General features: G+C 35.6%; 1 pseudogene; it reads right to left on the bottom strand.

Annotated features, from left to right (window-relative positions):
• Positions 1-9,527: 9,527 nt before the first annotated feature.
• LOC141582981 (testis-specific chromodomain protein Y 1-like) lies at positions 9,528-11,269 on the bottom strand (annotated as a pseudogene).
• Between the last annotated feature and the right edge of the window lie 2,171 nt (positions 11,270-13,440).

The raw sequence follows: 13,440 nt of genomic DNA, 5'->3' as shown, positions 1-13,440 counted from the left end.
CATATAAATAATCATTCAAGTACCTGATTGGCTCAGGGCCAACATCCCAGGCCAAGCTTTTACTTCAGCTCCTAATAGTTTACGGTCCAAGCTAAGTAGCCTTTATAAATTATTACTTCATTCTCAGATTACTCTCAGGCAAGTTTTCAGAGCTAAGCTGTCTAATATGTCCTGGGCCTGGGTAAAGCTAAGTCACACTTTCTCCAAGACAGCTTGTAAACTAAGTATATTTCTTTCTTTTTTATTCTTGTCATAAAAACTTTAAAGCTCAGTGAACAACTTATTTACCTTTTATCTCTGCTGGCAGAGTGCTTCTTTGTCACTTATTTAAACTTTTGCTTTAATCTCTTTCTTGTGTCTACAACCCTGAATCTTCCTAAAAGTAAAACAGAAGACTCTGGGTTTTATCTCAAATTAAAACAAAAAAGTGTAACATCTTGATGCATTGCTAAAATTATAATGTTATCCAAACTTATGACACGTTTTTGGAGCTTCCTTCTGATATCAGCAGCTGCCTGTGTAATAAGCATTTACTGTAAGATTAACTCTCTCTCAACTGAGTAAGTAGATAGAAAAATGTATTTCACTGAAGCCACTCTCACTTGTTCAATAAAGACTAATTCATTTTATTTGGTTTTAATCTATTATGAGTGGCTTAGAGTAATTAAGAAGTTTTGCCCTTTTCCCTATTAAGCCTTCAGCATGCAAATTAGAAATTATTTGTTTGCTTTTTGCTCATCTGTAAATCTCTAAGGTTTCAACTGAGTTTTCAAAAAACTCTGCCTCCCTTCCTCTTAAACATAAGCATTCTTCTATATGCTAAAACTTTTTTTTTTTTTTTCAGTCTCTCATGTTCTAGTTTTTGGGCTGGCTATAGGAGACATGTGGTTTATTCATGAATAATTCTGCAGTCTGTAATACTGTCTACTTTAGAGCAACAGTTAGGATTCAGTTTAGGAATAATGTAGAATTTTTCAAGTAAAATTAAACATATGGAATAGATTTGGAAAAGCTTCTGTATATCAATATCAATCACAATCATCAGAGGACTTGCCTATGTTGCCCATTATTTTTCTAAGTTCCTGTGATAAGAAGAAAACTTGAACTCTAGTAGCACCACCTGTATCGGCAATGTCCTCCAGGGGCAACAATTAAGTTGAGGGTGTCTTTGGTCACAAAGGAAGACAAGATGTTGAAATGGCTATTGGAGATCTTGGATAAGGGTAGTAGTAGGTAGGTCATTCAGAAGTTTCATTTGGGGTTTACACAGAGGTTTGTCTCTGACGTTAATGAATTATCTATTTTAGATTTACCTAATATGACTGCCAAGAAGAAAACGTCAGTTTTACAAATGCTGGCAATAATCTTTGTTGTCTCTGAAATCAAAGTAAATTTGTACATAGAAAATTTCAAACTATTTTCTTTGTGACCTGAAGAAAAGATCTAGTTGTTGAACCATATTAAAATGAATGCTTTTCCCAGAAAACCAGGACTGTCTGTCCTGGACCTGGTAAGGTTTTCAAGCCCCCAAGCAAACAAAAAAATAAAATAAAAAGAGAAAGCAACAAATAATTTTTTTCCTATTTTTGAAGTAAGCCTAAGTGAAAAGAAAGATAGAAAGTGTGTTGCTTGTTTTTTTCATTCTCTTGTCTTTTCTGAGTCTGGCAACTAACATATGTGTCTTCTATGGGTGAAAGCATAATCTTCACTCATGTTTCCAGAGAAGGTAGCCATCAGGAGAAGTGATGTTTGCCTGCATAAGGCCCTAGATCTCCACTGGGGATTCTTTGCTCGTCTTGTATGCCTACTCAACCCAGAATATGTTCAAGGTGTTTACTGGCTTTCATAAAACAGCATTGAGCTAGAAGATGTCTCTCAAAGGCAACTTTATTCCACTTATTGAAAGTGGAGACTTTTGTTTATATATAGGGCATGAAGTCTTATTACTATTAGAGAGACATACGGTAAGAGAAGTTAAAAAAAACTCAACTGTTTGGTGCAAAGTACTGATAATGCTTCCTACAGATAAAAGTTATATCTCACTATGTGGCATTGGGAAAATCTGACTCCAAGGTTTTCATAGTCAAAAGTTAGAATTGAAGCTCTATAGACTGTGCCCACACTATTTGTCACTGTAGAAAAAAAAAATAATGTATCAGATAAAGAAACTTTAGATTTATATCACTGTTCTGAAATTTTTACAGAAACATAACCATATGAAAGGAAAAGATTTTTTCTTAATGTATACCTTCCATGCAGTGCCATAAATGTTTATCATTGGGAGACAAGTAAAGCTTTACCAATTACAAATTTTTTAAACTACAATGTTAAATTCTGTGTTTTTAGATAACTTCAAAATTGCAGCTATTATAAAACAGTCCTAATTATAAGATTCCAGCTGACTTTACTCAGTAAGATATTTTCAGGTTGCAATATTACATACAGAGAAGAAATAGGAAATATAGTATCTGCCCAAAAAAATGTAACAGAAAAGTCTATATTTTTGTTTATGGCAACACTCTGGTGGACTTTCAGAAACTAGAGTTAGTTCAGAGTCTTAAGCAGAAACTTTCAGCTTTCCTAAATTTCTTTGGTTTTGATGTGATGACTAGCTTCTCTGCAAGGGGTTGGGATGTGTGGGAGGGAACAGGATTGGAACAGAGGCAACAAAATATTGTCTGCAAGCAAAGGAAAATTGCCAAAGTGTTTCCTGGTATGTCTTTCTTCTGAGTCTGGTGAGAATGGCAGTCACTTTATTGGGTTTTAAAAATTAAAGAAAAGGAAAAATAAAACTTTGATACAACAAGTCTCAGAAATGAATGTAAATAATTTGGAATGTGCTTCTACTCAGATTTAAAAAAAAAAAAAAAAAAAAAAAAAAAAAAAAAAAAAAAAAAACTATTTTCTAGTCCGTGCACCAAAACATGTGTTGCCACCTCCCAATGCACCACAGTGTATCAGTCTCTCACTGTGTGGTGTCACACAGATTTCTATTAAATTTAAAGACCAAGAACATTAAAAGTCATGAATGCCAAAGGTGAGATTGTAACTAACTTTTTATGCATTAACTGCAAGTATGGAAGAATGAGTTGCCCACTGTGAGGAAGAATTTGATGTTTCTGTGGACTGGAAACAGAGCAAACATATTAACTAATTTTGAAGACAGGACCACTCAATTTTTCTCAGAGCCAAATAGGAACTGAAATGATGACTCATAAATGACTCAGTTTCACTTAGGAACATGGCCTTAAACCAATCAATAGCTCAGAGAAAGTATAACTAAGAACCTTGGTCTGAGACTAAAGGTTAATGTGATCATTTATAAAAGCTCAGCTCAAAGTTTAAAGCACGTTCAGTAACATAAAATGTTCCTTATAACATATGTACATTTCAAAAAACAGGAGATGCTATTTCCTGAAAGCCCACAGGTTATACAAAGGACATTGCATTTTAAAGGGAAAACCTTTTTTTTTTTTTTTTTTTTTTTTTTTTTTTGATAGCCGTGACCATGTCTTAGACATACAAAAAATGTTGGGGACTGTTTCTTTGTATGAGTGTACCACAGGTTACTGTAGACTGTTTCCATTTGTGCCTACAACTTGATTTTTCAGGTTTTCTCTGCTTAGAGGAAGTTTACCAAGGATTTACCATAACCATGTAGTTTGGTCTTTCAATACTATTAAACAGATATTTTCTGATTTTAGAAGGACAAATTGGTTGTAGTGCCCTATTTGCAAGATTTCTTTGTTCTGTGAAACATCCCCAACTTGTGTAAATATTGTAAAATTGTGCATGTCTTCAAAGCACTCATAACAGAAAAGCCCAAAGGAAAAAAACAAACAAAACAAACAAACAAACAAACAAACAAACAAACAAACAAAAAACTCTTCAAAGTCCAAAAAAGTTTCCTCTGGAAACTCTGAAAAAGCATTTTATTTTTGTTTTTCTTGCCTCAGCTTTTCTCATTTTCTTTATCTCGACAATTTTCTAGTCACATCACTATCGGCTTTTTTCAGTTTTAATACCCAACCCCAGAAGTCCACTGCCACTTGCTATAGGAAATATCCAATGAATGAGGTGCCAGTGAAGTGCAGGTTTCTTTTTCATTACAGTCGCCTAAACAAATAAACACCCAGTCAAATTTTCAAATACCCTCAATAAATATATGGAACCTTTCTTATAGCTAGGCCATTTGCCCTATTGTCCATGTTGGAGTGCAATGTGCCATCTTGGTTCATTGCAACCTTCCCTTCCCTAGTTCACACAGTTCTGTCTCATCTCATAAGTAGCTGGGATTAGAAGCACACATCACCACACCCAGCTAATTTTTAAATTTTTAGTAAACACAAGGTTTCACTATGTTAGCCAGACTTGTCTTGGACTCCTGGCCTTATGTTTTACCTGCCTCAGCCTCGCAAAGTATTTAGTCTTACATGGGAAGATGCTGTGCTACTCCTAAGGCAAATTCAACCTGCTTCTGAGAAACAACCCCACAAGCAACAGAGATTCAGGGACAAACTGCAAGTCTTCTATAGTCATTTATAAAAGTGTTACAGCACTCAATAAAATGAGCAAAGAACAGACAAGATTCTGAATTCCAGGAGCAAGAAAGATAATTTTAAAAATCATATTTTGAGCATTAGTAATTCCATAGATTAGAAACAAGAAAAGAAACTTTTTGATGTGCATATTAAAAGGTTGATGAAGAACCAGCAGCACAAACCTCTTAATGATGCTAAACTACTCCTATTGAATAAGACACCAGAGAAAAAATTCTTGGCCTTTATGAAAAGGCAAAAAGAGACATTCATAAAACACATAGTTGTATATCCTTATTCAATTAATACATGGATAATCTTAAAAGACTATTTATTACTCAGGCAGCTCCTGATACCAGAAGATAACTACAAAAGCAGACTCTAGAATTGTACAGTACCTTGGAAAACCTCCTGGGGATAGCCTTCTTTGTCTTTAATGATAGGACCCAGGAAGAGTGTAGGCAAAAAAGAGAGGAACAAAATAAAGGCAAAGACACTAGTGACCCAATTACGCAATATGTTTGAGATTCATGTGTGAATTTCTACCAGTGAGATAAATCAAAGCACCTTAGGAAGAATGGCTAAGGCAAAAAAAGGAAGCCATGTTGACTTTTCTAAACCTATGTTGGTGACCACTGCGTGGTGGACAGCCCCCAGGAGTGTGCATCACAACATGGGGCTAGTTTCCCAGATGATGCCACAAGACCAATAGATTCCAGAGCTCAATTTCTAGATTTCAACTATTGCTGTTTCATTAATGCACCACAGTGTAGCAATCTCTCATTGTGAGATATCACACAGAGTTCTTTGTCTCATGGCCAGAAAAATTAGAGAGGATGAATGCAAATATGATTATACAAAAGTTATATAAGTAAAAAGCTCTATACTTTTTAGATGGGATGTGAGTAGTTTGCCTACTCTGAGGTTAGGCTTCAGAGTTTCTAAAGTCAGGGGAGAAAAGAAATATTTTTAGTGGTCTTGGATCAAGTATTACTCAACTTGACCCTGAACCTTGAACTGGTATTCACCAGGAACTGAAATGATAATTCATTCATGTGACTTAACTTAGCCTTAGGCCTTGGTCCTGGACCAAGCACGAACTGAAGTGAAAGCTTGGTCTGGGACCAATCACAGGCTGAAGAGATGGATCATGTTCAGGATAATTAAGGAGATTGGATGCAAAATTCAAGTAAGAAAATAAGTTTATAACCAAAATAAAGAGAAAGCTCTCCAGAGAAAATACGGAGCTCATGGGAGATTTAACTCTAAGGCTGGGGCTGCTGTGTCTACAAACTGGAAAAAAGAATATTCTGAGTTGTCTGTTAGCTCTCTTGAAGAAAGCACTATTCAAGATGTGGCCTACTTCAGGGGCCGAAGTAAAAGCTTTGTCTGGGACATTGAGCCAGGATCTGTGTACCTGTGGATAGGCTTTAGCCAAAATGACAAAGGCATTTTTACTTTGTTCTTGTTTTATTACTGCAGCTGTGGACATGTCTTTAGTCTGTCCTCCTCTACTACTTCCTTTATCAATGTCTGCAGCCTAATTTTTCAGATTGTTCCTCTGCTTAAAATAATTGTACCCAAAATCTGTCCAACTTCTTGTTTTTTCCCCTCACCTTCATGAAGGTAATTTTTCTCCTTCACCTTCATGGAGGTAATTTTATGTATTTTGTACATGTAACAAAGTTTGCATTAGAAAATTTTCTGTGGAGTCTTGTACTTGTATCACATCATCAATCAAGTTTTACATTAGAGTAAGTACAATTTTTCTATTAGCAATATTTGATCTGTACCTTTTTCTTTTAAAATAAATAATTTTTAAAAGAAAATAAATTGTTTGAATTCTTAGACTAATTGGGACTCTCTAAAATATTTTCTTTTGATATGCTAAAGGTGCTGAACAGCTTTAGGTTGAGGCTTTTCAATGAGAAGACAAAGGCATAAAGTAGAGTGTAGGGATTCTTAGCTTCACTCTGCATTATTCTGGAATATAAAATGTGCTGCAGGTAATGGTAGCTGCAGTCCATTTTAAGAGGCTGCTGTAAAGATCCCAGGTGACTGAGAAAGGTGCGGCCTGGACTGTGCATTCTGTGAAGCTGATGGGAACTAAGAATAGGTAGAAGTCACACCCACATTCAAGTTAAATTAGAAGAAACCTCATCTACTAAGAAGCAATTGCAGCTGCCTAGCCACAGGTGCAGACTCAGGCAACCCTTTGCTTTCCAGAGCCTGGGAAGCTATCCTTCCCTAGAAAGCTCTGAAGTATCTGCTTCCATTAGCCTGAATCCCATCAGCTCTCATGGCACCTCTGTGAAAATGAAACAAGTTTTTGGCTGAGCCCAGCTATCATGGCCTGGCCATGTGTGTTTACTCTTAAGGTGGTACTGACACAATGGCCTCTGCCACCAAGAAAAAGAAAAAGAAAAAGAAAAAGAAAAGAAAAGAAAAGAAAAATAAAGCCTTCACATTGTGAACTGTAGCAGAAGTCACTGGAGACCATGGTGAAAACTTTTGTCTCTTTCTTGGCCTAATCATGACCACTCATGTAGCAATAAGCATATTCCTTCTGCCCTTTGAAGTCCATATGAGCTCCAGTCTAAGGCTAATTATGGAATTATATATGCCTGCAAAGTGAAGCTACCAACTGTGAGTCTTCTCTCCACTAAGAGTTACACACTTATTGGGGTTACATGTCTATAATTGGATAGCTGTTCTCTCCAGTAAGGTCTGCAGAATCATCTTAGCAAACTTTCTGCAGAAAGAAGCTACCCACTCTGCATGTCCTCTTTACTCAGAACTGCAGAGATGTCAGCACAACCTGTCTGCAGATTAGAACTCTTCATTCAGGGTTTCCATTTCACCAAGTATGGCACAGAGACAACTTTGTCTTGCTTGTGAAAAGGCTCTTCCAACTTTGGGAGTCCTGAAACTGTACTGTCACTCAATAAGGCAACTGTTTATTTATTTTTTTATTATTCTACAGTTTTTCACATAACTCATTTTTTTTTTCTGTAAATGGGATAAGAAACAGAATTCACTGAAAAACAGCAGTGAAAGTTTAGTAACACAAAAGGCTGGAACACATAATCCCCCATTTGCCACATTGCTGCTTACCAAGAAAAAAAAAAAAAAAAAAAAAAAGAAAAAGAAAAGACAGAAGAGGTTTGGTTTCTAAAAGAGACCAGACTTAAAACTTTCTCAAGCCAGGGATGTAATACCATTTTTGTGGCTGTGCAGTTTCTGGTTGCTACTGCATTGTTCAGTGTCTGCAGAGGAAATAGCTTGTGAAATGCCTCATTAAGCCAAAGACTTGCAGCAAGTTGTCACCTGTGCTGGCACCTTGACCTGATGACCTCATCAGAGCAAATGTGACTAGCTATGTGCAGTGGCTGGACACAATTGTCATTCATTCATGCACCTCTCTTTATTCTGTGGCAGGCTTATCCATAGCAGAAATGGAATTTGAGTACTTAGTTTCAGCTTAGTGCAGGCTAGAAGATGGGTGGGCAAAATGAGTCCAGCAGGCTCAACAGAAACTTAGGCAAAGGTGACATTATCTACAGATATATTTGGCTGGTGAATCAACACTGTAGATACACCGAGACAAAAGTCATGTTATCAGTGGCCAGTGAATTACTTACTCATGCCTATGTAATGGAGCCTCCATAAAAACCCATTAGGACTGGATTTAGGGAGCTTCTGGATAGCTTAGCATGTAGCATGTTCTAGAAAATTATGTGCAGATAAAAGCAGAAACAAATAATTTTAAATTTCAGATACAGTGTAGGTGTCTTTTCTTTGTTTGGAAAGAAGTTTCTGCCTTTAAAAATGTGTTCATTCCAGGTGTGGCAGCTCATGCCTGTAATCCCAGCACTTTGGTGGGCCAAGGCAAGCAAATCACAAGGTCAGTCATTCAAGACAAGCCTGGCCAACATAATGAAACCCTCTCTCTACTAAAAAAAAAAAAAAAAAGAAAAAAAAAAAAAAGAAAAAAATTAGCTAAAGCTAGAGTAGTGGCAGGCCTGTTATCCTAGTTACTCAGGAGGCTGAAGGAGAAGAATTGCTAAATCTGGGAGGCAGAAGTTGCAGTGAGCTAAGATTACCACTGCAATCCAGTCCAGATGACAACATGAGACTCTGTGTCAAAAAAAAAAAAAAAAGAAAAACAAAACAAAAAAAAAAACCATATATATATATATATATATATATATATATATATACTCTAAATTAAGTTAAAACTACACATTATAAAACTTGGATATTTCTACCTAATGAATTCATGATTCACTAATAGTATGCAGCAAATTTTACTTTAGAGAAGTAAACGTTTATTTCTGTTAAGTGGGTAACAACAAAACATGTATAAAAATTAATTATTTCAGCATAAATTTTAGCCATATGTTCAGTTTGGAAGAATAATCATGAGTGAAATATATATTGGAATTCATTATTCTGAAATACAAGTTCTTTTACTTTAGAATTGTGTGTCTCTGAGGTGTTTGTGCCACTATAAAGTCAGAGGCACCAACGCAGGTTATCTGGGGTAGGGAAGCAGAGACTGACACTTACCTCAATTGACTCTGCATTCTAGAATGTAAAAATAAGGAAAACAAACATTATCAAAAAATTTTCTGTTACTTGAATCTAATAGAGCACCATTCTCATCTGATTTATAGTAGTCATTGATAAAACTTAGAGCTTGAAAGAACAATTTAGTGCTCACTAGTCTGCTTTTAAATTTGGGCTTCTGTGTATACATAAAATAAGGATATTTGAGCAAACTGTTTGTTTTATTATTTATTTTAAATTTACAGTGTTTAACAATTTCTTGATAATATTAAATAAAAAGTTTAGATGTTTTCAATTCTCTCTACAAGCCTTAGCTATCATTGAAATTATTTGGGGCTATAAAAATGAATTAGGACATCTTCAGCTAATTATATATTCTGCTAAGTTCAGTTCTTGTGTCCTAAGCAGACAAACTGGTAATTAAAATTCATCAATTTTTGTTTGAACATACTTTAACATGGATTCTATCCCATCTGCTGAGCTCCAGATTTTTTTCAGCATTTCACACTCTCTCTCATTGGCCTGTTCCAACTCCTTCTTAATATTACAGCAAACAAGGGTCTTACACTTCTCCAGTATAACAGGATTACAGGAAGCAAGCCTCTTAATTTGAATCATAACCTCTTGGGTGAAAGTTGCAGTCAAGAACACCTGAGAGACCAGGCCTTTGGCACATGCCTCCCGTGCTGTCAGTTTTCGCCCACCAATCAACATTTCATTGGCAGATGCTTCACCCATGATCCTTGGAAATGTAACAGTAGCACAGCCATCTGGACTCTGTCCAAAGGTCGTATATGGGGTTTGAAACCAAGCCTTTTCGTTAGCCCAAACCTAGTCACAAAGAGGTAGTATGGATGCACCTAGTCCAATGGCTGGACCATTGACTGATACAACAATAAGTTTTTTAAAATGAATAAAATTGTTCACAAAGTTTTTAATTGTGTCCACAATTTCAGTGCTCATTCTGTTTCTGTCATTCCGTAAATGCTTCTCAATGTACCCAAAATCAAGACCACAGCAGAAGACACTGCCAGCTGCGCTGAACAACACAAGCTTGCTGTCATCCACAGCAGCCGTTTCCAGAGCATTTATGATTTCTTTAATGACTTCTGTATTGAGTGCATTTTTCTCTGTTGATATAGTAGATAGCAATGTCTGGGTGAATCCATGGTCTTTCTTGACAACAATGTCTCTGTATCTGTTGGCACTTTCTTTTAACCTGATGGTGAAATACATCCTCTTGATAAAAGGCTGGTCTTTTCTATCATCAATAATCTCTCTTTTTCCACCTCTCACTCTTGAAACAGACGTATGCATGTTTGTTGTTCCATTGGCTGCTGAAGGGTCCATTACTACCACTATACCTTCTTTCTTATCTGACTCTGTGGCCATGGAAGCAGTAACTGAGTCAGACATCTGAGACATGAGTGGTTGTGTCTGGGTCCTGTTTTCTATTCTAGCCTCTTGTGTGTCAGAATCTGATGAAATTCTGATCGATTTCTCTGCTGCCACCTTGAACGCCACCTTGTCCTCCTGAACTGGTGCAACAGGATCTAGTTTCTCAGGTTTCAGAAAAGACCTAACTGTGTCCTGGTTGTTAACTGGGCTATGAGGTACAAGTGTCTTGATAGTTGACTTTTTCTGTTCCAAATTTTTGGAGTGAGGGAGAAGTGAAGCTGTGTTTTCTCTAATGTTCTCTCTGGCAGCAAACAAGTTGTTGTTTTTGGATTTGTGGTGTTTGCCAGTCAATGGCATTTTAGGAGAGTTCTTAGAAAAGCTGGATGTGGAAGTTCTGGAAGCTGGTTTCCTTACATTGTTTGAAGAAATTCTACTTGTTCTGGTCCATGTCCATTTTGTCTGTTTTTCAGTCTGTTGTCTGATAAAGTCACAAATACATTCTCTACAGTTTGTGAGGTTCTGCTCTGGTTCCCAAGTGTCATCCTGTTTGTCACAACCTTTCCACCGAACCAAATACTCTGTCTTCCCTTTTTGGTTTTGTCTTTTGTCAACAATAGCTTCCACCTCAAACTCCTTGGAAGCCATGAAGAAACAGACAGAATTGGGCAGTTGCTGTGCCAACCTTTTTTCAGTTGGGTCTCATCATAGCCACATCTTTCTGCCTTCAGCGCTTCACCAGGTGGTAGGTATGGATGAGTCTCTTCCACTTCGTGGCCAAAGTTGTGTGAAGAAGCAGTCAGAGAGCCTTATCCTCTTACATTTACTCTGTGGTGGGACAGATTGGACTTGGTCTTATGATGCCAAGATAGCTTGCTAGGTAGCTTCAGATAAGATTAGCTAAATCCACAGCTCCTACTCTTACAGAGTGCACAAAGCTTTCTACCTGCCTGTTACTCTCTTTTGTCGTTGCCATGACAATTATGTTGAACATTCTGAAGTTATAATTTTTAAAGTTATACTAGCTTACCTGCGACAACATGAAAACACATACTTCTCTATATGTTGGCCCCCTTTATTTTACTCATTCAGTTCTCAAAATTATACTGTAATTATTGTACGTCAAAAATACATGTAAATTTTAGTAATAACTTTTTAACTATATTAGTGTTTCAAATTATATGTAGAACAGATTGTGGAGCTACACATTGTTATTTTTTTGTTTTATAATTGTTTATCTATTTCTCATTTTAATTTTTATTTATTTATATTGATATGTAGTGTCTGTTCACTTTACCCTAAAGTAACCCCATAAAGCATTTCTGAAAGGATTATCTACTAAAAAAAAGTCCCCAGATTTCATTTGGGAATGTCATGATTTCTTCCTCACTATTGATGAACAATTTCTTTGCACATAAGTTTTCTGTTTGAAAGGTTTTTTTACATCACTTGAAATGTAATAGTCTACTGCTTTGTGGTCTCTGAGTTTTCAGACAAAAAATAATTGATTATTTTTGAGAGTTGTTTTACATAAATGTTCATTTCTTTTGCTGTTTTCAAGAATCTCTTTGTATTTGTTTTAGATGGCTAAATTATCATTAAGTTTAAGAGTGTTTCTTTGAGTTTATCTCACTTGAGTTTTGTTGAGCATTTTGGTGTTTATTCACTTCCTCAAATTTGTGTGATTTTTGACCACTGCTTTTTAAATAAACTTCCTGATTTCTTGTCTCTTCCTTTGAACCTCCAAAATGTGTAACTATGGCCGCTTGATGGTTTCCAAGATGTATCTAGGCTGTGTTCACATTTTTTCATTGCTTTTCTTCGTTTTTTATTTTTCTTACATAATAATTTTAATTAATTGTTCTTTAGGTTTGCTGATATTTTTTTTCTTTCCTCTATTCAAGCCTAGTTTTAATATACTATAGTGAATATTTATTTCAGTTGCTTTACTTTTATCTGTATAATTTTGTGATTAAAATAATTTTATACCCTTTATTAATAATTATTTTTTCCATTTTTCTGTGTTTATTTCATTTATTCTATTATCTTCCTATGAACATTGATTTTAAAAATCATTTTTTAGTAAACCTGCCATTTGGATTGTCTAGGAAAACCTTGAGTTTGATATTATTTTTTTTTTCATAGAATGAGCTGTAGTTTTTTTTTTTTTTTTCATTTTATGTTTCATGATTTGATTAATGGTGAACAAGTGCATTTAAATTTTAAAATGCTGTTACTTTAAAAATCAGATTTTCTTTTTCTTTGTGGTTGAAAAGGTTTTTGTTTATTCATCGTGTAGGCTCTTTCTGTACTGGAAATCAGTCCTACCAAAATTTATTATTGGGTCTTTTTTGAGCCTGCACAATTATGGGGTACAGGACATTATCCTATAATTTATTTATACTTTCATATATATGTATTTATTTTTGAATTTTTTTAATCTAACAATTTCTAATTTCTTAAGAAGAAAAAAAGAGAGAAGAGAGAGAGAGAGAGAGAGAAGAAATGTGTCCTGGCTCTTTAAATTATATTCTGAAAGTTGCTTGAACAGGAGGAGGAAAAGTATGAAACAATGACTATTCACAATTGTTGGGACCTCTATAATTAAGAGCAGCATTCAGTGCACAAATCCTGCTGAGAGTTTTAAGTCAGAATCATTTCTGTTTTTCTTCAAAGCTGCTTCCAAAGTATTTGCAATTACTATGGAAATTTTGTTTTTGATGCTGTAAACTGACAGTTAACCTCTGGAATTCCAAAATAATTGCATTAGATTAATTTTGCCACTGGATCTATTGTTTAGTTGAAGAGAGACACATACAGTACTCTGTAGTCCACTGTCATGCCTTTTCCAGAAACTTGTATTATTTTAATACAAGTTTTGGCCCCTGAGTATTTCCACCTGAAGTAAGTCGAGCATAGAAACTATATAAATGAATCA

The sequence above is a fragment of the Saimiri boliviensis genome, chromosome Y (assembly GCF_048565385.1).
Source record: "Saimiri boliviensis isolate mSaiBol1 chromosome Y, mSaiBol1.pri, whole genome shotgun sequence".
Lineage (NCBI taxonomy): Eukaryota > Metazoa > Chordata > Mammalia > Primates > Cebidae > Saimiri > Saimiri boliviensis.
This window is presented reverse-complemented; position numbering and strand designations above follow the sequence as displayed.